The sequence below is a fragment of the Rhinopithecus roxellana genome, chromosome 4 (assembly GCF_007565055.1).
Source record: "Rhinopithecus roxellana isolate Shanxi Qingling chromosome 4, ASM756505v1, whole genome shotgun sequence".
Lineage (NCBI taxonomy): Eukaryota > Metazoa > Chordata > Mammalia > Primates > Cercopithecidae > Rhinopithecus > Rhinopithecus roxellana.
Genome location: NC_044552.1, coordinates 42,505,572 through 42,524,264, shown reverse-complemented (window position 1 = coordinate 42,524,264; position 18,693 = coordinate 42,505,572). Strand labels below are relative to the sequence as shown.

General features: G+C 36.1%; 1 protein-coding gene, 1 non-coding gene and 1 pseudogene across 3 annotated transcripts in view; 2 read left to right on the top strand and 1 right to left on the bottom strand.

The window, feature by feature from the left end:
• Positions 1-18,693, bottom strand: part of EYS (eyes shut homolog) — a 1,930,870-nt gene that overhangs the window by 1,023,909 nt on the left and 888,268 nt on the right. The window lies entirely within an intron of this gene.
• Positions 14,941-15,074, top strand: LOC115897163. Its single transcript, XR_004057092.1, has one exon. It is a non-coding gene; the product is annotated as a small nucleolar RNA SNORA70 (small nucleolar RNA).
• LOC104656938 lies at positions 15,025-15,478 on the top strand (annotated as a pseudogene).

Below are 18,693 nucleotides of genomic sequence, written 5' to 3'. Positions count from 1 at the left end.
CACATATGTGTTTTAAATAAAATAGTAAAATAATCTTTTTAGGTAATGTGGAACAAATTGTGAAAAAATGCAAGAGTGAAGTAGAAATGATAAAAGCGAAAAATAATTAAATTGTTGTAAGTGCTTTGAGTAAGGGATTTATCCAAAATTGGATTTCAAACTTTTATAGGCTAAATCAAATTTAGCCTTGCTTGGCTCATAGACCTTTTTTTGTTTAGACTATGGTTTAGGTTCCAGGTTTTGTATAAAATTTTAACTTGGAGAAATAGCCCTAGTCACCATTAATATTGTCATTCTAAGTTTTTTGGATGTTTCAAAATTATCATTATGCTAAAAGCACATTTGTATTATATTTAAATGTCTGAAATTAATGGGTCTGAAATTTATCTGTATATATAAATTTAGAAATTATTATACTGGTATAAAAAGCACACTTAATACTATGCTTCAATTGAACCAATTGTGACATGTTTTCACTTCCAAGACCCCCTCTCCCTTTTCTTTTTTCCATACGGAGTTCAGTCCCTGCTCTTCTGAGAAAGCTATGCTCTTATTGTTTTCCAAAGCCGGGCCTCCGTATTTGTCAACATGCCATATATTTGTCTCTCCATTCTAAAGAGAATGCCCGATTTTCCTACCTATTACCCAATTTGCTGTTTTCCCTTTATCATCAACATAATGTGTACTCTGGTCGGGGGGAAGGGGTGTGGCTGGAGGCCCAGGAACGTGGATGGAGCTGGAGGCTATTATCCTTAGCAAACTAATGCAGGAACAGAAAACCAAATACTGCATGTTCTCACATATATGTTGGAGCTAAATAAAAACATATGAACACAAAGAAGGGAACAACAGACACTGAGGTCTAATTGAGTGTGGAGAGTGAGGAGAGGGAGAGGAGCAGAAAAAATAACTATCGAGGACTGAACTTAATACCTGGCAAATGAAATAATATGTACAGCAAATCACTGTAATGTGAATTTGCCTATGTAACAAACCTTCAAATGTACCCCCAAACCTAAAAGTTAAAAACAAAACAAAACAAAAAACCTGCACTTATTGCTTTGACTTTTAATTTCCCATTTACTTCTCAATTCATGACAACATATCTTTCACCTCTAATGTTTAAATTGCTCTAACAAAAATCATCCAATCTAATGATTACAAAAGTCAAGACTCTCTGCTAATCCTGACTTCATTTTGGGATCAATGCAATGAATCAATCTCTCCTTGAAGTTAATTCTCCCCTAGTTCCCGTGACATTTCCATTCCAATCTTTTGCTACTTATTTATTTTCTTTCACTCTGTCAACTTCAATTACACACTTCTTAAATGTTACTGTTTCATTGGGCTCTAGTGTCTGTTGTCTTCTTTTCAATAAGTTATTGGTAAATAATACCAACTACAAATCAATGTTATTTATAACTGATATGACAATCAGTACTAACCTGTGTTGCCAGTCCTAACTGTTCTCATTAAACTAGACCTATATTTTCAGTGGTCACTTAGTTATCTCCACATGGATGCTCTACACATATCTCAAAAGGAACCTACCAATAACCAATCTGTTTATCCTTTCTCCTCATAACCTGATTCCATATATTTAATGGGCTATGTAAGAATTCTTTTTTTTTTTTTCTTATTTCATCCTGATCAGTCGACTCCTTTGAGAACATTTGAAATATTTCTCAATTCTCTCATTTTCCTAGACTTTTGTGTTTTTGTTTTATTTTCTCCCTTGGAGATCAATGGGCAGACCAGAATAGTTTTATTACAGTTCAACGGCATTTAGGGAAAGGAGCAAATCATCTTACTCACTGTGACATCACAAAAAGAATCACAGAAATCAAGAGGAGTTTCATAGTTGATGTTTAAGAACACCAAGAACTTTCCCTATATCCTCACTCAGGATTCTCTGCTTAATGAAATGAATATGAGCACAGATAACTTATTAAATATTTAATTATATTTATAATATATAATAACATAAAATATATTAAATATTTTCCTCTTACAATGATTAACATCATTTATTGGTATCTAATTTTTTAATATAAAAATTAATTTATTAGAACGCCTAATTTCTTAAAGATGCCCAATACATGGAGCCTTCCCCTGATGTCCTGATGGCAGAATCCCATTTTGTTACATCGTCGGTGGAGAGAGCAGATGCCCCAGTGCCTCCTTGCAGCTTTGGACACAATGTGCAGATGGCATCATTATCTCTTTTACATCTTGGATGGATTGCTGGGAAGGACATTCTGTTAAATAGTTATTTTAAAAGATCATTTGGGAACTTGTGTTTTTTTTTACTATTTCCTTATATACTTTATGACTAACATATATTGTTATTTTTAATTTTTTTCTGAGTTCATTCCCCTAGTTTATCATGTTAACTTTCTCTAAAGAGTAGTAGTTTTCTTTCATTTATTGGGAATATTATATTTTCATATATATAATATTCAGCACCCACAAAACATTAGAAATTCAGCACCCACAAAACATTAGAAACACTCAAAATAAAAGGTAATTTAAATATTGTTTTAAGATTTTTAATATTATTATACATTGTGGTAGTTTTATTGTCCATCACAAATGAACAAATTCATATGCAAATATATCATAATAAAAAATGCTCTACAGGCCAGTAGAAGAGTGAAAGGACTCCATGTATTCAGCTAAAGACTTTGAGCCAGTATTTGCAAGTAAGTATTATAAGCCAAATGTCTCAAATTTACCAGGCATCGTAACATCTGGAAGGCTTAAAAATTCAGGTTATGTTACCCATCCCAGAGTTTTTCATTCAGTGAGTCTACGGTTGAGTGTAAGAATTTGCATCGATAATAACTTGTCAGATAAGGCTACTGCTGCTCAAAATGTGGGAACTACTGCTTGAAGTCGCCTATACAATATTTGGAAATATTGAAAAACCAAAAGCAAACTGAAACTAGCAAATACAGTTAATGCAGACAATAGCACTAATAAATTGCATGTTAAGATATCAATTATTTTAATGCTTTCATGCTAAAAGGACTAACAAAACAAAAGGGTGTAATGATCAAAATAAAACAAACCTTTTGGAAGTAATAGATGAAAACAAAACCTTTCATAATAACATTTTGTGTTGTTTTAAACGTACAGAAAAGTGTGAATTACCTTCAAAACATACTTCACAAAAAGGTCCCCTGGGGTGTAGAGATTAGAAAAGGTCAAAATATATATTTTCTCTAAATGCTTATCATATTTGTTACTTTCACCTATTTTAGGTAACACAATTTGCTCCTTTTTTAGTGTCTTATTTCCCTGTTTATGGCACTACCCTCACCCAGCCTTCCCGCTAGTACCATAATTCTTGTGGACACTGACTGGCATTCTGACCATCATTTTTCCTAATTTACTTAGTTTAAATAAATCATTTATTTTTCCAATTGTAGTTGGTTATCTATTTGCTTTTCTTTCTTGTTAGTTTCTGCCTGTATCTTCCAATATTTATTCTCTGAAGTAAATTAAAGAAGAACCTTCACAGTATCTTCTATGTTGCTGTAAAAAATAACATTTTAACATGGCCTTTACATACTCACTTATTTCTTAGAAAACAAAACAAGTTGGCTTATTTCAGTTTGAAACATATGTAATTGATCCTTACCAAACAGGATTAAAAATAGTAGCAACTGTAATAGAAATTTTGATATTGACCACATAACAATCGTATCTTACTTTACAGATTAGTCTAACGTGCTAGGAGATGCAAAGAGACTTAAGAGGCTTGAATGGATATGACCTGTACAGATTCAGATCTTTATCTAAAAACACTGATATTCACCCTTTGATGCAAAAGAGAGAGAGAGAGAGAGGTTTGCAGAGTGGGGGGAAGATGAAGAGAGAGAGAGAAATGCCCTCAGATTTGGGCTTGTGTTAAGAGTTTTGTGGAATTCAGTGACTGAAGGGCCCTGGACCAGTTCTGTGAAAGAGAACTGAGGAGAAAAGGGGGCTTTGAGAAGCGATTACATGAATAATGAAATGAATTTTCTCTGTTGTTCCTTAAGAGACACAATTAAGTGATTGCATTTATTTTTATTTGTGCAATGCACTGTGCTATAATAAGAACAAATGTCTGCAGAGCCTTGGTTACTTGGGCCTCAGGATTTATAAAGGCTATGTTTTATATTTGTTCTTAAAATGACATTTTCTTGATTTTAGTTCTTTTCAAAATGTTGAGAGTGGGAATGAAAGACAACTTTAAAATCAGAATTTGACAGTAGTATGAAAAAAGTGATAATTATAATGACATGGTCAAATTCACAAAATGTTCTTAATCTTATGGTACTTAATTTTGCATCTTGACCAAAAAGGCCTTAATGTTCTTCTCAGCTTAACATTAGATAGGTTATTTAGGCTCCTCACCTTCCTTTTCTTAGAGCAATTACCATAGAGGACTTTTAACTTTCTAGCCTTTGATATGTACATCTTTTAAAAACTCTTACAAGCTTTACAACCTTGGACTAAGTTTCTGCAGGACCCAGGAGCCATCCTTTTGAAATATAATCATCATAGAGATAGTGCCTTGATCTCCCAATCTCTAAGGGAAAGTAGGAGCCTAACGTTGGTGGGCACCTTACTCCTAGTTGTAAAACTCCCTCCTATCATGAAGAAAGTCTATTTTTCCTTTGGGTAAAGCCAATTAACAAACACAGATGACTAGTGGATCCTTCTCGCCCTCATTTTAAAAATATCATCCACCTTTTGTTTTAGAGGAGTTGAGCTCAGATTGAGTTATGGCCTCTCCCCTATTTCAACAGACTTGAATGAACTCTTCATTGCCTGATTAACTTTGTCCAGTGCATTTTTTACTTTGACAATACAAATTGGCCAAAAATTAAAAAAAATAAAAAAAAATAAAAAAGGCTAATAGCACTAGAAAAATTACAGGCAGAACTGTGTTGTTTGACTTTTTCTTTACCATTATTGCATTCACACAGCTTCAGTTGTTTACACTTCAAAACATAGGGTATGAGACATTTTGCATTTCTGTATTTCACTACACCACAGTCAGGATCTTTTATATCGCCAGCTTCCAGGTAGCAGGAACATGCAATCTTGCTTGTTTTAGGAACTACCTTTCGTCTGCTAACAAGGGCTTATTCAAGAATCTTGGTTGTCTTAGTGCCAAAAAATGGCCAACGACATAAATACATTTCATGGAGAATGCTATACTTTTGTTCCCACGCTCTACATTGCTCTGGAGCTCAGGTTTATACTATTTTTTTTTCTCAGGAGTCACTCCCTCAGGTATATTAAGATAGTAACTCACAGTAGACCCTCTCCTTCACCAGCAGCCTCCTTCCCCCACCCTCCAATCCTAAATGATAAGTATAAGTGTTGTCCTGGACTCTGCTTCTGGAACCCATTTCTTCTTCCAATATTGGAAAGACCTCAAATTCATTCCCAGGCCTACTATTTCCTCCTCCTACAGGGAGAAAGTACTTTATTTTGCATCAATTCCCTCAAGGCTAGAAACACTTTCTCTAATTTATTCTACTTTTAAGTTCTAAAACCCTGAAGAAATGTATCTATTTCTTTACCTGAAGGAGGGTTGAGGAAGATAAAGGGTCAGACCATCTGCCATGGTCTGAATGTTTGTGTCTCCCAAAAAGTCATACATTGAAACCCAGTCCCCAATGTGATGGTATTAGAAGGTGGAGCCTTTGGGAGGTGATTAGGTTAGGAGGGTGGAGCCCTCATAAATGAAACCGTACCCTTATAAAAGAGACCCCAGAGAGATAGCTGGCTCATTCTACCATATGGGGACACAGCAAGGATCCATTTAAGAACCAGAGAGAAAGCCCTCACCAGACCCTGACTCTGTTGGCACCGTGAGCTTGGACTTCCCAGCCTCCAGAACTTTGAGCAACAAATTTCTGTTGTTTATAAGCCACCCATGTGTGATATTTTTGTTACAGTAGACCAAATGAGCTAAGAACCACCTTTTTGAAACAGTATGTTGGTGTGTCAGTTCAGGGATGAGGAAGGAGCTTCAACATGGTTATACTTTGTTTATAAGACACTCTAAACTGATGATATATTTTAACGATGAAAATACACATCTGACAGTTCTGTGGCAAACATTATCCTAAGGCTTCCTAGTTGTGTATTACAATAGAATTTTTTTTAAATGTAGTTTTAGAAGAGGGAGACACTCACCACATTAGAACATGTCTACTAATATATTCCTGCTCAGCATTTGAAAAGTATTCATTTCCCCTGATATGCACATGATTTTCTACATGTCTGAAAACAACATTATTATTATGTTGATAGAAAAAAACAATATTTTTTAAGAAAAGTTGCTTTTAGGAAAAAACAATAATTTTGCATACAAAAATTAATACGTGGAAACCCACCAAGAAGAAGTTACATATCTTTAAAGCACAATTATTTTATTGAATTCTAAAAATAAATTAAATGAATATGGCCTTTTATTACTGAATTATTCTGGTTTTAGATCATATCTAGACACCTTTAAAGGAAAGTCATTTCGTAGCTGTGTCTTCCAGAGGCTTTTCAAATATATATTCAGCTTGTGAGATTTTTCTTTTGAATAACCTTTCCCTTTTAACTGATGCCCTGGTCTCTGATTACCCACTCCCTGGCCTCTGCCCTTTTCTCAAATCATCTTACTCAGCCGTAATGAAACAGCAGCCACAGAACGGCAGCATTCCAAGATTCAAATGCATTAGCCTATCACACAAAAACACAACACCTTTGTTTAGATACAAGTACGCACAATCTGAGTTCTCTTTTTTCCCCCTGTCATGAACTCTATATATCTTGATGACTTTGAAAACTAAACTTTCTTCCTCTTTTCTTAGACTAGGATTCTAATTTAGGTATAATGGGATTTGAACCTCCCTCAAGCCTTTTAAAATATTCAAGGGAGGCATAAAAGAAATAGCAGAGAGACATTCACTTTTTATTACTCTCTATGATGGGGATATTGTATTGCTCACATACTAATGTAAATTCCTCTGAAATATATAATTTCAACCCTTTTATGCTCTCACTATTCCCTTTCCACTATCAACTTGGATTTCTGAGACCTTATGCAACTAAACCAAATCACTTCCTGAAGCTGATGTGCCTTGGTCTTTTGAATTCAGTAACTGCACAGTCGACAAAAGTTATAACTAATACATTTCTCTTTGTGACTCTTCCCGACAACTAGAAAAAACAGTAATTTAACTTTTCTGGTTAAACTTGAACCAAGCCCTGAAAAGCAGATAAATGACTCAAACTATTTACCTACTACTCCTACCTTATAACCCTCACAGGGAAATGAAATATTGCCAGTATTCTAAAACTTAGTTGAAAGGGGAGCATTCATATTCAGGAAAAAGTTACAGATATAGGACATTAACATTTAGAAACATTCCTTTTCAACCTCTGCATGACTTCTATCTTTATAGTTAGTCTTGCTCTGCTTAAAGCTGTACTGGGGAATGTATTTTAAATTGAGAACCAATTTTACCCTTTCTTTTATAATTCAAAAAGTTGGAATATTTGTTTGAATAATTTCTGTAAAAACAAAATGACACAGAATTTCACATTCAGGATATTAGTATATACCTCACTATCTTGATAGACTCTTTCAGAATCTTCTGACTTCTCACACAGAGAAATAGTGCACAGACATCCAGGACACAGAAGCTACTGTAACAATTATTTTGATGAGACATATATGGGATGGAAGATGAACATTATTTATGTTGACCATAGGGACAGCACAGTATAATTGAGTTATGATAATACTAACTCCTTCATCATGTGAACAGATGCTAAGAAGCAACATGTTCAATTACTATTTGAATACATTATCTCATTCTTTGCCCTTAATAAAACATCCTAGTTCCACCATTTCAAAATGAGTTGAAACTTTGATCTACTGCTGCCAACAGCCACAGAACTTTTAAAAGTCACTATCTAGTTATTTTGTCTCTAACAAGGAAATACTTTTGCTGAGAATTAGAATGAGTTAATCTTATACTTTTTCAGACTATTCATGACGAAGCTGTCTCTTCAGGATCTTTAAAAATGATCAGCCTCTCCTGGATGTGATATTTTCTGCTAAATTCAGAAACAATCAGAAATGACAATCTTTATCTCATTGATATCAGTGCTGGTTTTAATGTTTACTACAGTACCTAAAGACAACTAAACCACATTCTTACAATGTTTTAATGATGCCTGCTATGGTACCTAAAAACACATTCTTACAATGCTGCAAAGCAACAGTCAACACTAGGAAAAAATAACAGTTAAATAAATAGAAACCTGTACTTTGCACTAGTAGAAAAATGCATGTTTTAAATAAAATCAGCATGTACATTAAATAATGAATGTAATATGTGTTGTAAACCATGCTACGATTTAAAGATTTAAACAAATATGTTGAGATGTAACTAACAGAAAAACAATGAAGCAGTTCACACACTTGAAAAACCAAAAAAACTTAATAAAAACAGTATATGCAGATGACATTTTTTGACTGGTGATACAGAGAAATGTCCTATAAAAGTTGCATAGAGACCTATGAACTTCAATAAATATTTAAAATCTATTCTCCACTGATAATAGATCTTATCATAAATTTATATGTCTCTTTTATTGGCAGAGGAGAGGAGCAGTACAAATATCCTTGGAATGCTTGACCTTTTTAGCAGAGGGCAGCTGATATATCATGTAGAGAATTGTTCAATAGTTGCTCTGAGAAGACAAAATGTCCCTATTTCTTTGAGACTTTATTCACTAATATTTCAATTTGGCAAAGTGTGTCCATTTTTTTTTCCTTCTGTGATGGGAAGGGATTTAAGAACTTTATTTAATAAGTTCAGGATCTCTACTTATACAGGAAAAGTACAATTACTGTCAGTAAAATGAAAGTCTTCTATACTCAGCTGGCAACCTACGAGGCAGTTCATAGAGTTTCTTGAAGCAGAGAAAGGTTTAAAATTATGAAGTGATGGATATACTTTATCCCAAATTCCTGCTGTCATATTTACTATTATCTTTAATATACCAAAACATTGTTAATTGCCTAAGGAATAGAAAGTCTTTGACTTATCTTGCTTTCTTGCCTGCATAGAAACCTCTTAAAACTATACTTTCCTTTTATCTGTTATGCCTCTAACATTTCTGTCATTAACACTCACACACACACACACATACATACACACACATACATATACACACACACATACATACACACATATATACACACACACATATATATATGTATATATACACACACACACATACATACATATACATTTCTACATTTGGGGCTTTGTTATACTCTAATTGCTTAGAGAAAAAAAAAATCTAAGTTTTAATGCTTAAAGACTTTTACCAAACTCTCTTTTTCCATATGCCCTACCATTAGGGATTTCTTTATTTTCAGGGATTCAAATATTTATGACACTCCAGTCCTGACCTGACATCATGTTGAATTTGTCAATAACCCACTTTTATTTCTACTGTTGCTCAATTCAACATGTCCAACGTAAAATTTGTTTTGCCATCCCTACCCCAAATTCTAATACACGTTTTAATTAATGACAGTACCACATTTGTGTGAAGCTTTAAGCATTTTTGGTTCATTTTTTCTATCTTAACTTTTAGTCGGATTCCAAGTCATGTACAGTATACATTCAAAATGTCTTAGGCTTTTGCTTCCCACATTACGCTCCTATACTTGGTATCTTCTATCATGTATCATCTGTTCACTAGAATGTTACCTAAGTATTTTACGGTTGTCTTCCCTGACTTCAGTTCTTAATAAATGCAATAGCAAAATAAATCTTCCTAAACTAAGATTGTGGTCATATGCCTGTGATTGCAAATCTTTCTTTTCTTTTTTCCTTTCTTTTTTTTTTTTTTGAGATGGAGTCTTGCTCTGTTGCCCTTGCTGGAGTGCAGTGGTGCAATCTTGGTTCACTGCAACCTCCACCTCCCGGGTTCAAGTGATTCTCCTGCCTCAGCCTCCAGAATAGCTGGGGTTACAGGTGCCACCCGCATACCTGGCTAATGTTTCTATTTTTAGTAGAGACGGGGTTTCACCATGTTGGCTAGGCTGATTTCAAACTTTACCTTGGGTGATCCGCCTGCCTTGGCCTCCCAAAGTGCTGGGATTACAGGCGTGAGTCACCACACCCGGCCTGTGATTGGAAACTTTTCTAGGGTACCATTGATATGGAATTAATTACAACTTTCTCTACTTACCCTGTAAATACTTACCTGCACTGTGGTCTCTTAGAAAGTTACTTAACTACTTAATCCCTTAGTTACTATTTGTAAAAGGGGATAATAACATGAAACTCTTAAACATGTTGAGAAGATTAAATGGCTCTCTCTCTCTCTCTCTCTCTCTCTCTCTCTATATATATATATATATACGTAGAGACAAAAAGAGAAAACTCTCTCTATATATATGTATAGAGGAACTCTCTCTATACATATATATATAGAGAGAGAGAGAGACAGAGCAAGAAGAGGAGCATTATAGGTACTTAATAAATGATAGTTTGTTATCTCCGCTTCTGGCCTCACTTGTTAAATTTTTTCTCACCTCACTTTTTAAAATAAAATAATTTATTCTTTTGAATTTTTATAATTGTTATTATAAATAATTTTCAACATACATAAAAATTTGAAAAATAGCACAAATACCAGTAAATCTACAAGCAAAATTCAATAATTGTTAATATTTTGCCATACATTTTGTATATCTATGTTGTCTTAGTCTGTTTGGGCTACTATAACAAAACACCATAGACTGGTGGCTTATGAATAATAGAATTTCTTTTATTATAGATCTGGAGACAGGGAAGTCTAAGATCAAGGCATCAGCAGACTCAGTGTCTGGTGATGGCCCGCTTCTTCATAGATGGCCTTCTTTTCACTGTAAACTCTCATGATGACAGGGGCTCTCTCTGGTCTTTCATAGCACTAATCCCATTCATGAGGGCTCTGCTCTCAAGCCCTAATCATCTCCCAAAGGTCCCTCCTCTTAATACCGTCACCTTGGGAGTTAGGATTTCAACATATGAATTTTGAGTGGGCACATAAACATTCCACCCACTTTATATGTTAAAGTGCAAATGCATGCTTTTTGAACCGTTTCAAAACAAGTGGGAGACATTATGATACTTTATCCTTAAATACTCTAACACGTGTCTGTTATTAATAATCAGAATATTTTCCATGCTGCCTAGATATTATCACACCTAACAATATTAATCATAAATACATCACACCTAACATATTAATCATAAATATTGAATATTAGCTATTATCTAGGCCTTATCACAATCTCCCCAACTGTTCCTTTAATGCATTTCATAACTGTTTTGCCTTCAGTTTAGTGTTTTTGTTAACCAGGATGCAATTAAGTTTCATATGGTTATTAGAAAATTTCTCTCTCTCTTAATTTAAAGGAGCTTAACTGATTTTTTAAAAAAACACACAATGCTATTTTAGTAAATATCTGAAATTGTGGATTTTACCATTTGCTAACTCAGTTTTTCTAAACTCAGTATTTCTGCCAAATTGGAAATTAGATCTAAGACCAGAATAAATAATGTTAGCCACTTTCAGTAAGCATCTTTCATGAGCTCTTCGTATAATATTACATCAAGACAAATATATCAGGGTGTTTTACAGGTAGTAATGCTAAATTTGACTAATCATTTAAGATGACCTCCATATCACTTTATTTTATAGCATGGTAATTTTCTTTGCAATTAGAAAATATGCAGTGAATGATACTTTTACTATGCTGGTTTATGAAATAAAATATTTCTTCTAAAAGTTTCAGCATCCACTAAGGGTTCTGTAAAAATCAACTATTTAGTTACAAATTTTAAAAAATAATTTTTCTAATTCTGTCATTTTCAAACATAAAACGGTTTTTTTTTTTTTTTTTTTTTTTTGCCTCATCAAATCAGTATGAACTACAATTTGTCTTAAAAAGAGAAGCTAAATAATTATCTCCCTTTAATTACTAACACTAAGTATAAGGAGTATATATATACTTACTAGATATATACAAAAATTATACTTACTAGATATATACAAAAATTAAAATAAAAAAAGACTATAAAAAGAATAAGCAGTTGAAGTAATAGTAATTTTCAAAGATAGTGGGTAAATTTTTTTCCTCTTTTTGTTTTATTTTAGTAACATTAAGAAATCAGGACTTTTTCCCCCCACCGTTTTATATTTACTTATGTCCATTATTCTTTCTCCTGTTCACGTTATGTCATATTTGGCCACTGGGTCCATTCAGGCTGGCTCCTGTGTCCTTTTTCACACCTCTACTAGCTTTTGAGTATCAAAAAGAGTTTGGTTTACATGTACCACATTTTTGTCCTCAAAATATATTGTACTTACTTATTATTTTTGATACTCAAAACCGAGTAGAGATGTGACAAAAGGATACTGTGTTAAAAATCACTGAGAATGTGCCAGGCGCAGTGGCTCACACCTGTAATCCCAGCACTGTGGGAGGCCAAGGTGGGCAGATCACCTGAGGTCCAGAGTTTGAGGACAGCCTACACAACATGGCAAAACCACATCTCTACTAAAAATACAAACATTAGCTGGGCACGGTGGCACGTTCCTGTATTCCCAGCTACTTGGGAGGCTGAGACAGGAGAATCACTTGAACCCAGGAGGTGGAGGTTGCAGTGAACCAAGATAGGGTGACTGCACTCCAGCCGGGCAACACAGCAAGACTCCCCCTTAAAAAAAGAAAGAAAAAGGCTGAGCGCAGTTGCTCACTCCTGTAATCCCAGCACTTTGGGAGGCCGAGACGGGCAGATGACAAGGTCAGGAGATTGAGACCATCCTGGCTAACATGGTGAAACCCCATCTCTACTAAAAATACAAAAAAAATTAGCCGGGCGTGGTGGCAGACACCTGTAATCCCAGCTACTCGGGAGGCTGAGGCAGGAGAATGGCCTGAACCCGGGAGGCAGAGGTTGCAGTGAGCTGAGATTGCACCACTGCACTCCAGTCTGGGTGATAGAGGGAGACTCTGTCTTAATAATAATAATAATAATAATAATAATAATAATAAATAAATCACTCGAAATATTTTTTCCACTCTGCAGTTTTGCTATGAACTTGATACAAGTTGTGTTTATTTGTTTAGTTTGTTTCCAACTTCACAATTTAAACATATCATTTTGAGGCTGACACAGTGGCTCTTGCCTGTCATGCCAGCACTTTGGGAGGTCAAGGCGAGTGGATCATCTGAGGTCAAGACCAGCCTAGCCAACATGTTAAAACCCCGTCTCCACTAAAGACACAAAACAATTAGCTGGGCTTGGTGGTACGCGCCTGTAATCCCAGCTGTTGGAGAGGCTGAGGCAGAAGGATCCCTAGAACCTGGGCAGCAGAGGTTGCAATAAGCAAAGATTGTGCCATTGTACTCCAGCCTGGGCGATAGAGACTCCATCTCAAAAAAAAAAAAAAAAAAAAAAAATACCACTTTGATTTTTTAAAATGTGTTTAATATGTTATACACTTATATAATTTAAAGTTTATATATTAATAATCTATAAAAAGCTGTACTTTAAAAAGTTACACTTTCATTTCTATCCTCTTCTCTGCAGTCTCTATCCCAACGTCACATCTTGTAGATACCTCCCTCTTTAATTGGTTTCTGGTTTCTCTTTCTGATGGTCCTTTTTGTTATGGATGTACGAGTGTATTGCTGGGTATGTTTGTAAGTGTGTATGTGCATATATGTGTGTTGCCCTTTCTTCCTTAGAATAAAAGGCTGCATAGCTTTTCTCAGGCACTTTATCTTTTTGGATATATATAGCCTAAGGATTATTCAAGTACTCCATAAACTTCCTTGTGCTTTTTTACACCTCCTTACTACACCTTTATGCAGCTTTATTTTTTATTCCCACCATGTCAACTACTGGTAGTCATTTGGATTGTTTCCAATCTCTTACTATTATATGCAGTACTGCTGGGAAGAGTCTAATGTATCTATTGTTTCTATCTGTAGAACCATATTTTCAGTAGAGTCCTGAAAGTGGAATTATGAATCAGTGGTTATTTAATGCGATCATGTTGAAAACATGGCCAGATTTCCCTTGATATGATTAAATAAGTCTTCACACCGAACTGCAGTGTGTGAGAGGGCCTTTACAGCTTTGACAACTGAGTGTGTTGTCATCCTTTTCATTATTTGCTGGAGCTATAACTTTAAAAATATATTTTAATACTATTTTAATTATATTATATTTTGAGTGACATAAGCATATTTTCATATATGTAGAGGCTATTTACTTTCTTTTTCTGAACATTTTGTAAGCTTTTTATTCTACTAGAACTCTTTTAATGTCATAGAGATTAGCTCTTCGTCTTAAGTGACTTTCTCCCTTTATATAACTTCTAAATTTACTCTCATCTCTTCTACAATAAGTATCCTACTGTCCAGGCCAAATTATTACATAGGGAAAATAAATCAGGTTTCACACGTATCAAAATAAAATAATTCTTTTTTTGCATTAAAATAAAGGAATTATTTTTAAAACCTAGATGATGGGGGGGGGGATGCTATTCAATAAATAAAATATATGTAGTCCCTTACATATAAAGTAAAGAGAGTTTGGAAAAGATTATTTGTGTGCCACAGTCAAAGTGACTGAAGAAGAAAGGAAAGGCTTAAGAAAGCAATGGGAACAGACTGCCTTAGAAGTAAAGTAGAGAAGGGTCCACCTCCAGAGTGCCAGCATGAGCTGCCCTGTTGATGCCATCCCCAGTGAAACAACCATAACTGGTACAAACTATAACAAAATGATCATTTTATGTTCTACAGGCAGGAATACAACACACGAGGAAATATTTGTTTAAGAAAATATACTAATTCACCTGCAGCCAATTAAGCCGACTGAGTTCCTTTCCTCATGGGGGCCCAGTGTGCAATGGCTGCAAACAGCAGCTTCCCTGGTAGTGATGCAGCCTGTTTGTTGTATGGGTTGCTCTAAGGGACCTTGGAGACAGTCCTTTCAGATGGATGTTCATGTTTCTGACCTTGCGCTACCCCAGTGTAGGCTCCAAACAGGCATGCAAGGTGCCATTGGAAAGCCCCAGGGCACTGTAGCCAGGGTTCACATTGACCAAGTTATGTCCATCCGCACCAAGCTGCAGAACAAGGAGCATGTGATGGAGGCCCTGTACAGGGCCAAGTTCAAGCTCCCCAGCCGCCAGAAGATCCACATCTCAAAGAAGTGGGGCTTCACCAAGTTCAATGCCAATGAATTTGAAGACATGGTGGCTGAGAAGCGGCTTATCCCAGATGGGTCAAGTACGTTCCCAATCGTGGCGCTCTGGACAAGTGGCAGGCCCTGCACTCATGAGGGCTTCCACTGTGCTGCCCCCTCTTAATACTCACCAATAAATTCTACTTCCTGTCCACCTAAAAAAAAAAAAATGCCTTCACTTCAATTACCCCTCTTTCTTACATACTTTGTCTGTTATTTTAGTTTTATCCTGATTCCCTCAATAAACATTATTAGTATATTATAAAAAAAAAGAAAATATACTAATTCAAATGAATGCTGAGAGCCTGTGACACTTGAGCTACAACTCATTAACCACAGATTCCAGCTGACTGTGTTGGAATCTCTACTTTCAGTGAATATGGCTGAGAAGACAAAGCTACTGCTCTTCTCAACTCACCATCAATAGATACTGTATCTCACTGGAAATGGAAAGGCCATCAGCATTTATCTGCTTAAATGCTGAGTTCCAGAGGTTAAGATCCTGGTTAGTGTGACTAAGAGTTTATGGTTTCCTTTTCTACACCCAACCCCAACTCATAAAGCAGAATATTTACCTTAGTTTCAGCAGACCAAGAATATGTGGAGACAGATTACCTTAGCCCTAGCTTGCTTGTACTGTGGGGGTTTCACATGCAGAGGAGTCCAGAGGCTCTCACCTTCACCTAAGGCCTGGAGTAATGACTCAGATTTTGCCCCAGGGAAGACACAGTCCTAAAACTGAGTTCACAAACTCTCTCCAAGAAACTAATTTTTATTTAAGACATAATGTGAGGTAGTGCAAAACCAAAGGCAATCGTGTTGACAAATAAAATTTTGGGGGTAAGTATTTAAGAGAAGGTTGGTGTATATAGCAGAGCAACAAACTAATCCTTAGGCCAATTAGCTTACTGGAGAGAAACGGAGAAAAAAGCAGCTAAGAAGAGCCTGGGACAGGAGGAAAGTGTTAAAACATATCTCAAATACTAGTCTCACAAATAACTATTTTAGCTATTGGCACAGTAATTTATCTCAGAATTACTGTCTTTAAAAATCTGGAGAAAATATAAAACCATAACTGAAGGCACCAGAACATGACCAAAGACAGGAAGAAACTGAAGAAGACTGAACCCTTGAAAGAAGAGAATTGCACCTAGTGAGTAGAATTTTTTATTGTATGACTATTGCTTGAGGGTAGTATCTGGTCGCCCATGCCGTTTTGTGTTTGGGTTGCTAGAGATCAAGTACAAAGCTGCAATTTCACTGGCTCAATAGAGTGTGACAATAACTGAAAGAATAACTAAAAGATGAGGGGAGAATATACTACAGCAAATACTAGAAAGAAACAGCTGTTTGATGTAGCTCAAAATGTTACAGTTTTGGTAGTTAGGTAGTTAGACAGGCATGAGTGGGGCTGGAGAGGGCTCTTCCCTCATCCACTAGGAATGTCAGGTTATAGTTCCGCAATGATCACATGACCTCTCTAAAAGTGATTCACGGCCGGGCACGGTGGCTCACACCAGTAATCTCAGCATTTTGGGAGGCCGAGGCAGGCGAATCATGAGGTCAGCATGTTGCGGGACAATCAGAGACAGGAGAGACTGAACAGAGTTCAGGAGAGCCCTTTATCATTAAGGTGATCACCGGTCACACTAGGGTCCAGAAAGTCTGAGCCCTGAACAAAGTGATCAGTCACCTTTTAAGCTGTTTGTGGTGAGAGTTACGTGCTGCAGGAAGAGTACTTGCAGAAGTGAGAACAAAGGCAGTTAATCATTCTTTTACATTTGTTATAACATATGTCTTACATCCTTGGGAATACATGTTTCTGCAACATTTGCTTCTCAACCTTGAAGAACTCACGGTACCTCTAGGAATGTGAAACGATAGAACACAGATAAGCCTCTCTGGGCAAAGAGGAGAAACAAGCAGTTAATATTTTCTTTCTTAACCCAGGCCCCCGGGTGGGGCTATATTACATTCTACCTCTAAGGAAAAGAATAAATTTCTTGGCCATTATACTTATAAAATTCATTAATTCTCCCTTCAAGAAGATCGAGAATATCCTGTCTAATATCGTGAAACCCCGTCTCTACTAAAAATACAAAAACAAAATTAGCTGGGCATGGCGGCGGACGCCTGTAGTCTTAGCTACTCAGGAGGCTGAGGTTGGAGAATGGCTATAAATCCGGGAGGTGGAGTTTGCAGTGGGCCGAAATCGGGTCACTGAACTCCGGCCTGGGCGACAGATTCACTGGCAGTGGCAACAGAGAAAGGCCAGTTCCTGATGGTCCACACTATTGCACAAAAGTGTTAATTGAATGCAGGCACCAGGGAGACACAACTTCCTGGACATGTTTATTAAGAGACAAAATGGCAGAGTATGACCTTCAGGGGTCAGTTCACCAGAAAAGTGAAGGAAGCCTCGCATGGACATGCCTACAACTTCCTAAACACACTGTGCCCTCACCTCCCAAGGGTAAGGGGGGCATTTTGCATGTAGGCAGTCCACCATAAGAGAGGAATATTGAGAAAAGAGGACAGTCTGTAAAGTCTTAGGATTAAGGTTGAACATTGCACTTGGCCTTCACATGCCCACTTGAGTTTCTTCCAAACATACTTTCCTTTTTTTCCTGTTCTAAAGAACCTTTTTAAATAAACTTCCGCTCCTGAAACTTGCCTCAGTCTCTTTTTCTGCCTTACACTGCTCAGTTAAATTATTTCTTCTGAGAAGGCAAGAATTGAGGTTGTTGCCTGACCCATATGGATTCACGGCCAGTAACTCGGATACCTGCCACCCCTAAGAAAAATCTGCATGAAATCTTTACCCAGCTCCTTAACTAATACAGAAACAGTTCATGTACAGGAGAGAGCATGAAGATACAGAAGGAAGGCAGTAGCTGCAAGGCTGAGAGAGCTCAGCAGAGACTTCAACTGCTGTACACTCTAGGGAAGGCAGAGTTTAGAGTCGTAATCCTGCCATGTCATCTATCTGCTAAAGGTAGAATCAACATTCTTTAGAAAAAGAATCCAAAGGCTCAATAACCTATCCTTCACAATGTTCAGGTGCAATGCATTTTATTTAAACATGGAAAGAAATAAGAAAATTTGATCTACATGTTAATTTTGCACTGAGCTTGTAAATGTTTCAGTCAGTTCTGATAGCAGAGAAATAATTAAAAGGAGCCAATATCAATATATTTAAGAAGTTAAAAAAAAAAAAAAAGGCTAGGGCCACATGAATTAACAGATGGGGAACATCCATGGATAAATAGAAACTATAACAAAGCACCAAAGGAAAATTTTAAAACTAAAATTTGTATTATCTAAAATGAAAAAAATTATTGAATTTGCTTAATATTGGATT